This window comes from Gossypium hirsutum, chromosome A10, assembly GCF_007990345.1.
Source record: "Gossypium hirsutum isolate 1008001.06 chromosome A10, Gossypium_hirsutum_v2.1, whole genome shotgun sequence".
NCBI classification, from domain to species: domain Eukaryota; kingdom Viridiplantae; phylum Streptophyta; class Magnoliopsida; order Malvales; family Malvaceae; genus Gossypium; species Gossypium hirsutum.
The window spans coordinates 86,683,834-86,700,160 of NC_053433.1; the positions used below are offsets into that span (position 1 = coordinate 86,683,834).

Here is a 16,327-nt window from a genome sequence, read left to right on the forward strand (position 1 = left end):
TTGAGTCATCAAATGTTTGAGGCTTTTATGATCCGAATATACATTACATCTCTCTCCAAACAAGTAATGTCGCCATATTTTCAAAGCAAATACGATGGCAGCTAATTCGAGATTATGGGTCGGATAGTTTTTCTCATATGGCTTCAATTGCCTCGATGCATAAACTACAACTCGACCCTATTACATTAATACACAACCCAGCCCATGCAAGGATGCATCACTGTAAATGACAAACTCTTTATTGGATTCGGGCTGCACTAACACTGGAGCTTCAGTCAAATAAGGTTTCAGTTGGTCGAAACTTTTCTGGCACTTTTCTGACCATTCGAACTTAATATCTTTCTGAAGTAGCTTCGTCATTGGTGTGGCTATCATCGAGAAACCCTTTATAAACCGTCTGTAATAACCGGCAAGTCCCAAAAAGTTCTGAACTTCAGTAACATTTCTAGGAGGCTTCCAATCAAGTATAGCTGAAATTTTGCTCGGATCAACTCAAATACCTGATGCAGATACTACATGTCCCAAAAAGCTAACTTCTCTCAACCAGAACTCACATTTACTGAACTTAGCATATAACTGCTTATCCTGTAAAATCTGCAACACTAATCTCAGGTGTTCGGCATGTTCGGTTTCATCTCGCGAATAGACCAAAATGTCATCGACAAACACAACTACAAAACGGTCCAAACACTGATAATAAATACTGCAGAGGCATTAGTGAGCCCAAACGGCATCACTAAGAACTCGTCGTGACCGTATCTTGTTCTAAAATTAGTTTTAGGTATATCTGAGTCTCGAACTCGCAACTGATAATAACCTGATCTCAAGTCTATCTTTGAAAACACTGATGCTCCCTTCAGCTGATCAAACAAATCATCAATATGTGGTAACGGATATTTGTTCTTTATTGTCACTTTATTTAATTGACGATAATCGATGCAAATTCTCATGGTTCCGTCTTTCTTTTTCACAAACAATACTAGTGCACCCCAAGGTGAGAAACTCGGTCGAGCGAAACCTCTATCCGTCAACTCTTGCAACTGAGTTTTCAATTCCTTCAATTCTGTTGGTGCCATACGGTATGGAGCTATCGAAATTGGTGTAGTCCCAGGTACGAGTTCAATGCCAAACTCTACCTCCCGAACAGGTGGTAACCCTGGTAATTCATCGGGAAAAACATCCGGATACTCACAAACCACTGGTACCGATTCAAGCTTCTTTTCTGATTCGTTACTATCAAATACGTATGCAAGATATGCTTCACACCCTTTTTTTTACATATTTCTGAGCCAACATCGAGGATATTACTGCTGGTAACCCGTTCAAATCAGTAGACTCAACTCGGATTATCTCATCATTTGCACATCTCAAATCAATAGTCTTTCTTTTGCAATTCACAACTGCATCATGAACGGTCAACCAATCCATACCGAGAATAACATCAAATTCATCAAACGGTAAAAGCATCAAATTGGCCGGAAAACAGGAACCTCAGATTATCAGGGGACATTTCCTGCACACTTTGTCGACTAGCATATATCGACCCAAGGGATTCGACACTCGGATCACGAACTCAGTAGACTCAACAGGTAGAGTCTTACTGGATGCTAAAGTCTCACATACATATGAATGAGTAGAACCAGGGTCAATCAATGCAATCACATCAGTATCAACGAGAGTGAAAGTACCGGTACTAACATCAGGCGAAGAAGCATCCTCGCGTGCTCGTATAGCATAAGCTCTAGCGGGGGCATGAGCCTCGGATCTGGTCGTAGCATCTCTAGACCCTCTCTGACCACCACTAGCATTCCCTGTATTCCTAGGTGGTCTACCTCGAGCTGTAGCAGTACTCAGTTTTGCAATCTGATTTACATTTTGCTCTGACAATCTCGGGCAGTCTTTGATGAAGTGGTCGAATAATCTGCATCTATAACAAGAGCGATCATGAAATCTACAACTCCCCGAATGCCATTTTCCACAAAACTTGCACTCGGTCCTATCCCGACGATCATTTCCAACACTAGCAACTGAAGTGGCTCGCGTACTCATAGGAGATCGATCACGGTCTCATCTAGAAGAGCCCGAAGTGTTCTTATATCGGCCCGAATCATCTCAAAATTTCTTCAATCATTGCTGAAAAGGCTTTCCAGAAGATCTCTTACGAAACTCTCCAGCTCCTCGGCTTTGCAAGCTTGCTCAACGAGTACTACGAACTCTTTGATTTCAAGAATGCCATCAAACATTTTTATATCTTCATTTAGCCTGTCCTCGAAGCGTTTACACATAATAGCCTCAGACGATACACATTCCCGAGCATATCTACTAAGTCTGACAAACTTTCGTTCATAATCAATAACTGACATGGAACCCTGTTTAAGTTCAAGAAATTCTTTCCGTTTCTAATCGATGAACCTCTGACTGATATACTTTTTTCAGAATTCAGTTTGGAAGAACTCCCACGTCACCCGCTCTCTGGGTACAACAGAAACCAATGTATTCCACCAATAATAGGCAGAATCACGTAGAAAAGATATAGCACATTTTAGGCATTCATCGGTTGTGCAAGATAGTTCATCAAGTACTCGAATAGTGTTTTCCAACCAAAATTCAGCTTGCTCGGCATCATGACTGTCTGTAGCTTTCGAATTCTGTCAACCGGGGGCTTATTCAACCTCATCTGATTAATTACTGGAGGTATCGTGGGTGCAGAGGGCATATTTGTCAGAAGTGAGGGTTGTGGAGTAGCCGCATTAGTTCGAATGTATTGGTTGAACCAATCATTCATCACACTATAAAAAGCCTGTCTGGCCTCATCATTCTGATTGCTTGCGATAGGTTGAGAGTCCATCGACGCTCTCCCATGTGCGGGAGCAGGCGCTACACTCTCTACGTCATTAGCTACCACTCGATTGGGATCGGAACCCATTACTAAACGAAAACACTTTTTTAACTGTCAGAATTCATCATACTACCGTATTAATACTATATGGCATGTATAGCTAGACCCAAACACTCTACGTTAGTCTTAGAATCGACGAAATCGTAGCCCTAATACCAATAAAATGTAACACCCCTAGCCCGAGTCCGATCGCCGGTTTAGGCTAAGAGGTATTATCGAGCTAAACATTTAATATCTCATTCACATTAATTAACATAAACAGAGATCGAGCTGCGTACGTACTGATCTTTGAGTTATATATATATGCCATTTTCATATGGCCAAAATATTTACAATTACAAAACATATTTTGCCAACAGTCTAAAAAAAAAGACCAAAATATAACTGTACCAACAAAATTGATAGTATGATGAACTGCTGACGATCCCCGAGTCGGTGGCCAAAATCAACAATCTATAAAACAGAAAAATAAGAAACAGAGTAAGCTTTCGAAGCTTAGTAAGTTTTAAGCATTTCATACCATTAAAGCTTGTCATTTAAATCGAAAATTGAGTATCACAAAATTCGTATTCTAATTGTCATTCACTTGGCCGAATATGCAGAAGTACACTAGTTATAAAACCTATTGGCCGAATATATATATATGAATACATAAGAAATTTCCAGCACATATTTCACTATACTATATGGCTTAAGCAATTACTTTAAGTCACATACTTTCATATGATGATATACCTTGACCGAATAGGTCATTGTCTTATTCTTAAATACTGAATTCATCCACACATATATATATCGTTCTTTGATACTAATAATTTACTTTGAAATCAATTCACATATGAGTACATAATACGTACCTTAACATGTAAAATATATATATATTACTTACTCGACGATGGATACCACGAATATTCAATGTCGTAATCTTATTTAACTTACTGGCATAGGTCCTGTCAAGTCTTAAAACTCGAAACACAATTCTAACACGAGCCAACGGGTCTTTAACCCAGATTCCATTTCAGCACGAAGCCTGCGAGTATTTAAACCCGGATACAATTCTGGCATATAGCCTGTAGGTCTTTAAACCCGGATACAATTCCAGCATATAGCCTGTGGGTTTTTAAACCCGGATACAATTCCAGCATATAGCCTGCGGGTCTTTAAGCCCGGATACACACATCAAATATCATACATATTTAAACATTTACTAACACATCTTATGGAACATTTCACATTAGTAGCCATTTGCTACATTCGGACATAAGCTTCATATGAACACCATCATTTTCATTTTGGTTTAAAAAAAATCATACATACATATCACATATACCTCTCACCAGTCAAGCTTATGCTGAATTGGTCATTCAACAATAGATCATGTACTTAGATTATTTACCACACAACTTAATTCAAATAGAACCAAAAAAATCAAAATTCATCTAGTATATATATATCAAGACATCATTAATTTTATACTAAAGGCAATTACTCTAAACTTACCTCGGATATTTTGAACAGTTGCGGATAGGCTACTCGATTGCTTTCTCCTTTCCCCTATTGGATTTAGTTCCTCTTTTCTCTTGAGCTTTAATTTAAACAAATGAATTTGTTTAATTAATTACTCAACTTTAATTCTTTAATAGTCACATCTGACAATCATATAATTTCAATGCATATTATGTTTTATAAAACATGCCATGACTCGATTTCATGCTTATTTAATCTCTATCAAAATCGCATGCACAAACAAAGATTCACCTAACTTATTATGCTGTCTTATGCAAGAATTCAACCATATATATATATACGAATATAAACTTATTGAACATTTATCACATTTCCACTTGCTATTTATCAATAATGTCGCACACACACACAAATACATTCATACTCATATGCATGCAATTCCATTGATGATTACTATATGACCCATTCATTTCTAACTATTCAACCCAACCTTCATATTCAATTTTATAGGTAATGCCGAATGCCCAACTTAATCAAACTCAAAATTTAGTTTTCATCATTTTAATTAATTACTACTTATTCTTCAAAATTTCAAATACAAGGTAATTAGTACCTATACATTTAAACTGAATTAACAAGCACTTACAGACTTTGGTCGAATGCCATTAAACACAAGTCATCAAAGATCTTATTTTTAATCACCGTATATATATAATTAGTAAAATGGATTAATTATACATATATACTAGCAAAACCGAACATAATAATTTTACCTATGCATAACATTACTCACATTCCAATACTTATATTATTCAAAATCATACCCTAAAAAAAAGAATTATGAACAATGCCGAATCCTTAGATGTTTAAACATCTAATTTACTCAATTCAAAACACCTAAACGGCATTTGTTCAAGACATTAAGCAACTCCATGTTCGGCTATTACACATATGAGCATTAACAATTCATACTTTTAACAAGATCAACTTCTTTCATCAACAAATTCTTCATCAAAACTTAAAGGCAATAATCAAATTCCTTCTTTATCAACCATAACCGAATGTTCAATTCATCCATCAAAATTCAAAATTTTGGCATGGGCTAAGTAAGAAACATGATGATTAACCTAAAATAAGCTAGAATTTAAAAAATCTAACACAATTTACTAACCTTCCTTATGATTCAAATGGCCGAATGTCTTGCTCCTCTTTTTCTTTCTTTAGATTCGGCTAAAAAGAACAAAGATGAGACTTTGTTTTCTTCACCATTCTTTCTATTATTATTTTATTTTATTCATCTATATTATAAAGTATAAAGCCATTTAACTAATAATTAATACATATATTTAATATAAAAGCATCATCATGGCCGACCACTATAAATAAAAATGGATATTTGACATGCAAGTCCAACCTTTTTATAACATGCATTAATAGACCACTTTTAAATTTACCTATCACATTTCACAATTATCTCACATAAGTCCTATTTAATAAATTTCACATACAAATGAAAAAATTAAAGCATGAAACTTTCACACATGCATGTACACATACAATAAGCATAGAATATAACAGTTAATTATTTTTATAACTCGGTTTTGTGGTCCCGAAACCACTTTCTGACTATGGTCAAATTAGGGCTGTCACATGTTCACCATGATTCAGCTCATGCACCTTCTCTATAAACCTTTCTAGATCATGACTTGTAATGCATCCTTGGACATATTGCCCTTTCAAATTCGCTTGTGTTTTAACACGAGCCCTTAAGCAAAGTGAAGTGATTAATGATGGGAAATAAGCACTTCTTGTCTTCTTTTTAGCATAGTCATAAATCTTATTGAGAATAATTTTCCCAACATTAATGAACTTTTCTATCAAGATTGCATATAACAAGAGCATTCGTTCCATCGAGATGATGGAACTGTGTGAGATAGGCATAAAATTGTAGCGAACAAAATAAAATCATACCTTTGCTATTGGTTTTAGGTATACCCTTCGGCAAGAATGGCTCCCATAATTTCTTATAATCCATTGGGATCCCGAATTTGTTACAACATAGCACTTGTTGAAGAAAATCCCAATTGATGTTGTTCATCAAAGGGTAGTACTCATCTTCTTCAACATCAGGTAAGTTAAACAAATCATTGTTGGACTTATAGGTAAGAGGTACCTTTTTTCTTCCGAACAATGACCTCAATGGAATCTTGTGTGGTCAAACTTGCATAGAACTCTCGAACTAGTTCATCATCGGGAAGTGCACGAGCATCACAAAATTGTTCCCACTTGAGAGTATTAATTGTCTTTTTAATTAGCATAGGGACAACCATCAAATCATTACTCTTCATGTTAAAACCTTTTTCTAGCATCATAGGTTGATGCTTGAAAATTGAATCAAATCTCTCTTTCACTTCTTCATCGATCACAATCTGATTTTTAGGAGTAGTCTTTGACGATCTAGTTATTTTGCGAGGCATGGTATTTTCCTGAAAATTTGGAAAAGTTCTGCTTATAGGGGAAGAGGAGAAATTGAAAAGTGGGTAGGACTTGCTAGGCAAACCTTGCGACAGCAAGGCAACGTGCGGCAGCAATGGTGGTGTACGACAGTGATAACGGCTACGTGCGATAGCGACGTTGATGCCCCGGTGATTTTTTTGCGGCGACAATAATAGATTTCGGCAAAGGGGAAAAAACCTAGGGTTTCTTTCGAGATTTGAGGTTGACAGCATAAGAGAAAAGTTTAGGGATTTTTTTTGGGTTTAAGCAAATTGGTTTGAGGGATATGAAAAATAGTAGAATGAAGAGGGGTTGATATAGGGAAAATTTAGGGCAACATGTAGTAAAAACTTAGCTACATTAAGGTTACTTGGGCGGCAAGCAATGGAAGTGGCGGTAATAGGTGTGGAATTTTTCCTCTTTTTGTTTCTTGGGCCTCAAATTTACATTGTATCTTACTAAAGAAACTGATTAGTACTTGGGCCAAATTTGACCCCCTTTATAAAAATTTAAAATTTAAACAAAACAAATGGAACTAAAAGAAATTTTAAATCTTAATTAGAAAATCTCTTCTCAATAAATTACATTAAATTAATTCGTAGGAAAGGTTGGATGGGTCACAACGATCCCGATTAAGCTCCAATCTCCTTAGACAGAATTAATTAAATGTACTAAATTAAGAAAATAAATCCTAATTATTTATTTACAAAACAAGTTTGTGAAAAATCAAGGGTCCGTTAATTTGAACGAGGATTCAACTCGCTTAACTTCACCATCCCAATAATGTTTGAGACGTTGACCATTAACTTTAAACATACCTCCGTGATTGTCGTATAATTCAATAGCTCCATAAGGATAAACTCGATAGATGGTATAAGGAACTCGATAGATGGTATAAGGTCCTTCCCATTGGGATTTCAGCTTCCTAGGAAATAACTTCAGCCTTGAATTGAACAATAAAACCTTCTGACCTTCTTTAAACTCACGAGGTCGTATATGACTATCATGCCATCTTTTTTATTTTTCTTTACATAGTTTGGCCATCTTTTTTATCTTTCTTTACACAGTTTGGCATTCTCATAGGAAAACAACCTCAACTCTTCAACTCATCCAGTTGTAACATTCTTCTCTCACCGAGTTGCTTAAGATCAAAGTTCAATTTCCTCAAAGCCCAACCCAGTGAGCTCTATTCTCCAATTCTAATGGAAAATGACATGCCTTCCCAAAAACCAACTGATAAGGAGTCATTGCTAACGGCATCTTAAATGCTGTTCGATAGGCCCATAATGCGTCATTGAGCCTTCAAGACCAATCTTTTCTGCTAGGGCATACTACCTTTTTAAGGATACCTATGATCTCACAGTTCACTCTTTCATCTTGCCTATTAGACTGAGGGTGATAAGCAGTAGCAATCTTGTGTTTCATATCATATTTTCCAAGCAACCACTTAAGCCATTTGTTCAAAAAGTGAGAACCTTCATCACTAATAATAGCACCTATGTCCCAAATCATGTAACCACATGCTTATGTAGGAATCGTATGACTACCTTGGCATCATTTGTAGGGTATGCTTCAACTTCAACACACTTGGACACATAATCCACAGTAACTAAGATGTATTTGTTCCCACATGAAGAAGGAAATGGTCCCAAGAAGTCAATGCCCCATATGTCGAATAATTCAATCTCCAAAATGTTTGTTAAAGGTATCTCATTCCTCCGTGATATGTTTCCGCTCCTTTGGCATCTATCACAGTTCTTCACATAAGCATAAGCATCTTTAAATAGTGTAGGCCAAAAGAAACATGCTTGCAAAATCTTTGCTGTGGTACGTACACCACCAAAGTGTCCCCTACTTAGAGATGAATGGCAATGATGTAAGATCTCAGCAATCTCACTTTCAGCTACACACTTTTGGATTATATTATCTACACACTGTTTAAACAAGAACTAGTCCTCTCATAAATAATAACGACATCATGAAGGAATTTCTTCCTTTGTTGGTATGTCAATTCTCGAGGAATTATTCCTCATGCAAGATAATTAGCAAAATCAGCAAACCAAGGTGTTTCATGAATTTGACTCACCTCAAATAAGTGCTCATCTGGGAAATTCTCGTTGATAGGCACATATGATCGAGTTACCTCATCTTGCTCCAACCTCAACAGATGGTCAGCTACTTGATTTTCAAAACCTTTTCTATCTTGGATCTCAAGGTCAAATTCTTCGAGTAAAAATATCCAACAAACTAGCCTCAGTTTCACATCTTTCTTTGTGAGTAAGTATTTAATAAGCACATGGTCATTAAATTCTGTAACTTTGATACCTATAAGATATGAGCTAAATTTGTCAAAAGCAAAAACTATAGCAAATAGTTCCGTTTCAGCTACCGTATAATTGAGTTGGGCTCCCGTCAAGGTTCTACTTGCATAGTAAATGGGGTGGAACACTTTATTCCTTCTTTGACTCATCATAGCTCCAACAGCGTAATCACTTGTATTGCACATCAACTCAAAAGGTGTGCTCCAATCGGGTGTAATGATTATTGGGGCTGCGATTAACCTTTTTTCAGCTCTTCAAAAGCTTCTAAACATACTTTGTTGAAATCGAACACTGTATCTTTCTCTAACAATGAACGTAGTGGTTTAGAAATTTTCAAAAAATCTTTGATAAACCTTCGGTAAAAATCGACATGACCTAAGAAACTTCAGACTCCTTTCACATTCATTTGGGCCAGTAATCTTTTAATTACGTCCACCTTTTCTTTGTCGATTTCAATTCCTTTCTTTGAAATTCTATGCCCTAAGACAATCCCTTCCTTAACCATAAAATGACATTTCTCCCAGTTAAGGACTAGATTCGTCTCTTCGCCTAAAAGCATATCAGTGAATATTACCATCATGCATCGTTGGAATGTTGCAGGTGCATTGCATAAACCAAAAGGCATTCGCCTAAAAGCAAACGTACCATACGGACAAATAAAGGTTGTTTTATGTTAGTCTTCCGGAGCAACAACTATTTGGTTATATCCCAAATAACCATCTAAAAAATAATAGAATTCATTATCTTCCAGTCGATCTAACATCTGATCCATAAAAGGCAACGAAAAATGGTCCTTTCGAGTGGCTTTATTCAACTTTCTATAGTCAACACAAATTCTCAAACCAGTAACAGTTCTTGTTGGGATCAATTTGTTACACTCATTCTCAACAATCGTAATTCCACATTTCTTTGGCACACACTGTACCGGACTTACCCACGAACTATTTGAAATAGAATAGATGATTCCTGCATCTTTCCATTTGATCACTTTCTTTCTCACAACTTCTTTCATAATAGGATTAAGCCTCCGTTGCCCATCAATTCGAGCTTTTTCAACTTCCTCTAGAATAATTTTGTGCATGCAAAATGAAGGGCTTATACCTTGAATATCAGCTATAGTCCAACCAATTGTTTTCTTAAATTTCTTTAGAACATAAATTAATTTCTCTTCTTTATCTTTTGTCAGTTCGGCTGAAATAATCACAGAAAAAGTAGAACAATTTCCTAAATAAACGTATTTCAAATAGGAAGGAAGTACCTTTAGTTCGAGTGTAGGTGGTTCTTTGATTGACAATTTGGGTTGTACAAATCCTCTGACTTCCAAATCCAACGGTAGAAGCCGTGTGGATTGAATAAAATTCTCCAGGTTGGCTTCCATCACAGCTATGTTTCCTTCACCTTCTTCATCCTCTAAAGGGTCAAACCCTAAGGCTTTCTCCAATGGATCTTTTTCAAGATGGCTTTCCATAAAAATCAAGGTTTCTATTTCTTCCATAACTAAGCATTCTTCTGTCGGATTAGGAAATTTCATCGCTTTAAGAATGTTAAAAGTTACCTGATCGTCTTGAACTCGCATGGTGAGTTCGCATTTCTGCACATCAATTAACGTTCTTCCCGTGACTAGGAAAGGTCTCCCGAGGATAATTGGCACTTCCTTATCTACTTCAAAATCTACTTCAATAAATTTATTGACTCTTACCAAAACATTCTCGATCTTTCTTTCAGGGTATGCTAAATATCTATCCGTTAGCTGGAGCATCACAGTTGTAGGTCTTACTTCTCTTATCCCTAGCATCTTGAAAATAGACTTAGGCATCAAGTTGATACTTGCTCCTAAGTCATACAAAGCTTTACCACAATACGATTCACCAATGTTACAGGGTATCGTAAAGCTTCCTGGATCCTTCAATTTTGGTGGTAGCTTGTTCTGTAGGAACGCACTGCACTCCTTTTTCAGAGCAACAGTTTCATACTCACTCAATCGTTTCTTCTTGGATAGTATATCCTTCATGGACTTCACATAATTCATTATTTGTTCTAAAGCCTCCACCAATGGAATATTGATGTGTAAGTGCTTCAAAACATCCAAAAACTTCTTGAATTGCACCTCATGTTTCTCCTTGTATTGCTGCAATCTTTGTGGATATGAAGGTGATGGAACTTTCGATTGAACCCAACAACTCTTTTGAGTAGGTACATTTACATCCAAAGAAAATGTTAAAGTATCTGAATTCACTAAGTTAGGATTTACCGTGTCAGTCTTTGCAGATTCTAACTCTTTTGGTGTAGGGACTTCAACAGCTGGTTGACTTTCCCCCTTTTCAACAAGCTTGTCCTCAACATCAATCAATCGGGGTTCCACAATTTTACCAAAATTTTACCCAAGATTCTTAGTATTGCTTCGTAAGATTCCTTGTGGTCTATTATGAAGCTCCGTAGCTAACTTACCCATTTGGTTTTCCAAAATTTTCAGTGCTGCTACTTGACTCAGGATCAAAGCGTCATTCTTCACCATGTATGCTTTCAACAAGTTCTCCAAACTATTTGATGATTTAGCTTGAGGTGGTTTTGGAGCTTGTTGATTAAACCCCAGAGATTGGTTGGGTCTATGCTACATAAAGTTGTTGTTTGGTCTATTTTCTTGGTTGCTCCAAGAAAAGTTGGGGTGATTATACCATGAAGGATTATAAAAGTTGGATTGGGGTCCATATCCACTCCTATTTGATGTTGGTTCCCCATATAGTATACTGGGGATTCAATGAGCAATTCTCAAAAGAATGACCTTCCCCACAGTACACACAGGAATCTACTTTAAAGGGACTTGGTGGATGAGCTGGAAAATTATTAGTACCATTAGTGGTAAACTGCTTTAACATAGAGGAAATAGACGATACCTGAGCTGATAATAAAGTGAGAGCATCAACTTTATGAGCTCCGGCTATACGTCTTCCTAAAGCTGTTTGATTTGTTGACCATTGATAGTTGTTGCTCGCGATCCTCTCGATGATCTCATAAGCCTCATTATAAAACTTAGACAAAATTGCACCATTCACAGAAGCATCTACCATCAATCTTGTATGTGCATTGAGACCATTATAGAATGTCTCCAATTGGATACAATGAGGAATCCCATGATAAGGACACTTATGAAGTAACTCCTTGAATCGCTCGCAAGCCTCATACAAGGACTCTTCATCTAATTGTTGGAAAGTTGTGATCTCGTTCCTCAACTTAGCATTTTTGCTAGGCGAGAAATACTTAACAAAAAATATCTCTGCTAATTATTTCAATGTAGATATAGAACTTGGTGGCAATGAATTGATCCATGCTCGTGCTCAATCTTGCAACGAGTACGGAAACAACTTCAACCTCAACGCATCTTCAGTCACACTGGCTATCTTACATGAAGCACTCACTTCCATAAACAATCGAAGGTGGAGATGTAGATCTTCTGTGGGCATTCCGCTAAATTGGCCCACCATTTGTAGCATTTAAAACATCACTGGTTTCAATTCGAATTGGGTTGCTTCAATATCTGGCCTTTTAATTTCTGGATTTAACTCATTGAAAAGCGGCACAGCATATTGTCTGATGCATCGATCTCTATCATCGGCAATGAGTATAGGATTTAGTACATGTTCAGCTTCATTACCTTGGTCTTGATTTTGATTTCCAAGGTCCATCTCATTCTGTCTCGGAGCTATTTGTTCACGTCTTTTTTTTTTCTAAAAGTTCTCTCAACTTCAGGGTCTACTGGGAGTAAATCGATAATCCAATCTATGCTCATAAACACTTGAAAAGAAAATTAAAAAATTGAAATGAATAAGTTAGTACTGTTAGAAATAACCAAATTGAAAATAAATAATTTCACAAAAAATAACTATGGCAACAGTTGACAATCCCCGACAATGACTCCAAAAACTTGTAACACTCGGGTTTGTGCAAGTGTACACAGTCATTATCAAGTAATAAGTAGGTATCGAGTTATCATCTCCATAGGGATTGTATTTGTGCTAAGTCACTTAATTTTTAAATGTGTATTAACAATTTGATAAATAAAAACAATATGATTGAGAAGTGATGAAAAATTAAGTATGTGAAACTAAAACAATGATCCCTAATGCAATTTATCCTAAATATGCAAACTATATGAATGAGATAGATTTTAGCAAAATTAACACCATAAGCAACAATTATAACATAAATAGATTTTAGCAGAATCAACACAATAAGCAACAATTATAACATAAATAAGCTAGGACAATTACTTTAATTAAACTCAAATTATTATCAACATGCTTATCAATATTCGAAAAAATAGTCCATGGCAACTCGATCTTTCACGAGTTTGGAAGCCACGTTAGGTCCTTTCGAAATCCTTTACTTAGTAAATACACATTTTACTGATCCTTATTTACTAAGGGTTTCTTAATATTCATGCAAGGTAACAGGGATGTGTTAGGTTTGAAACAGTTTAATCACACAAATCTAAAAACTATGTAGATAACAGAGCCTGGTTAGGGATGTTATACAACCTACAATTTAATTAGGTTAGGATCTAAATTGAGCATGCACATTTCAATTATGCATCCATTAGCCGTCGTCTAGTTAGGATCGCTCAGCTAATTCAAGTGCATTTCAATCACGTATGAATGAAATACAGAATTGATTTTAATTCAAAACATAATCTATTGAGGCATAAATATTATAAGCATGAATCAAATAATTATTATTAAATCAAAGCAATCATCCTAGCTTAAATAAAATTAAGTTATCATTGTTGTAAACAAGAACAAAAAAAGACATAGCAAACATTCTTGAATTAAATAAAAGTAAGAAAGATTAAACCCAATTCAGAGTGGCTGTCACCCAAGACTCTGACTGATGAGAGCTCCTTCGTTCCTTCGCTTTGCTTCTTTGCTGATGCCTCTCCGAGGTGGCCGACCAAGGGTTCTTTAAGAGGCTAATTTGCTAAAAATCTTTAAGCAAAGATGATGATAGGCGTGAGGGCTAAGAGAGTTGAGAGAGGAAAGAATGATGAATGAGGGGACAAGGGATGAATGAAAAAGTGAGAAAGGGGCTCTTATTTATATGTGAGGCATTGGAGCTAGTTTGCTAAAAATAGGAGTGTCCATCTTTCAAAATTCCTTCCAAGGGTGGCCGGCCATGAATTGAGGGAATGTGGCTGATTTTTCTTGATTCTTGGTCAATTTGAGTGCCACAACAACTCAGGACTAAGACTTATTCACCAAAAAATCTTTGGGCAAATCTCTGGTTTCTTCAACTCTTTAAGGACCTTATGTAATTAAACCAAAAGATGGTTTATGAACTTCCATATTCAGCCAAATTTTGGGTTGACTTGGCCATCCATTTGGACGGTTTTGTAATCAAATTAAAGCTCTCAGACCTTTCCAAAAATAAATCAATAAGTTAGAGGACCAAAGAATTAAATTTTACCAACTTAATTAAATTAATTAAAACCCAAATTATTAATGAAATATTTTTAAATGAATTATTAAATATAATTTTATATTTTATTATTTAATTTAGTCATGCATGGCCCACTTTATGTCATAAAAATATAATATGCTCAATTGAATATAAAATAAGCCATTTTATGCATGAAAACTATATAATAAAGCATAAAATCACATTTTAATAATTTCTATGTCCTGTTTTCATAATTTCACATATTTCATTAATTTATTAAACGATTAATTGGTTTTAACAACAAATTTAAGTAAAAATGTGATAATTTATATAGGAAAAATACTATATATTTTTCAGTTTACACCTACATCGGAGAAGCCAGTCACACTATCATCCGAAGCACTTGGTATAGTTTAGATCTTTTATTTTGATTATGGCATGTATAGGAACCTGACTTTTGAGTTTTGTGTCATTGTTAATTGGCCATGTGTTAGCTTACTTTAGCATTTGATTCATTTTGTATAAGGCCATGGAGAATGGCTAATATTGAAAGTTTATATATGAATGCAAGATAGTCTTTCATGAATGCGAAATTGTTGGCTTGGTTGAATATAAGAAATGTATATAGGCCTTAGCTACGGTTGTTTGGTTGATAAATCATATTAAGATAGACTTTGATATGTTAGTTGGCATTAGATGGTGTTTGAGAGTGGCAAAAAGGCTTGGTAGATAGCCTTATATTGTCTACATGGGTAGACACACGGGAGTGTGTCTAGGCTGTGTGTGACACACAGTCAGCCCCATGGGCGTGTTGCTTGGCCGTGTGTCCCCTGCATGTAAAATTTGCAAGTCAGTATGCATGGTAGTAAACACACGGACAGAGACATGGCCGTGTGTCTCAACCGTGTGGAGGACACAGCCTCTGGCCATGGGCGTGTGCCTTGGTCGTGTACCCCTAATTGGATGCTGACGTCAGAAACAAAATGTCAATGTTTTTAGACACGGGCTAAGACACGGGCGTGTCATGGCCGTGTGAGGGACACGAGCCATAAACACAGGCGTGTGCCAGGCCATGCAAAAACCCCTTTAGGTTCGAATTTAGAATTTAGTTCACACGAGCATGGGACACAAGCGTGTCCCTAGATGTTTAGGTCGTGTGTGTCACACAGGCTATCAGCACGACCATGTTATAATGACCACAAGGGCATGTTTCCCTTCCACATGGGTGTGTGCCCTATTTCAAGAGTTATTTTTCTAAAGTTAGTTAAAGGACCCGGGTTGGTCCCGAATGGTTTCAAATGGATGTTTGGGGCCTTGTAGGCCCATATTAAGGAGTTTACACAAAGTTCAAAAAAGTTTATAATTTGACCAAGTCTTAATGATATCGAAATGATTGTATGTATGTGATGAAGTGTGGTAACACCTCGTATCTCGTCCCGACGTAGGGCTCGGGTGTGGGGTGTTACATTTAATGGTATCGAGCTATGGTGTAGTTCTAGGACTAACCTAGTGTGAGTATGAGTCTAACTATACATGCTATAATTGTATAATGATAGTATGATAACTCTTGATGAGATAAATTGTGTTTTTATATATAGTAAATTGATCTGGACGTCGCTATGGCGGATGACGTGGAGAATAATGCGCGAGCTCCTGTAGAAGAGACCGCGCCAGTGGATAGTGGGCCCGTGACAATGAGTCATGGGGAGGGGCT

General features: G+C 36.4%; 1 non-coding gene across 1 annotated transcript; it reads left to right on the forward strand.

The window, feature by feature from the left end:
- Window positions 1-12,309: 12,309 nt before the first annotated feature.
- LOC121208907 (small nucleolar RNA R71) lies at window positions 12,310-12,416 on the forward strand. The gene has a single exon (XR_005904029.1). It is a non-coding gene; the product is annotated as a small nucleolar RNA R71 (small nucleolar RNA).
- Window positions 12,417-16,327: the final 3,911 nt, after the last annotated feature.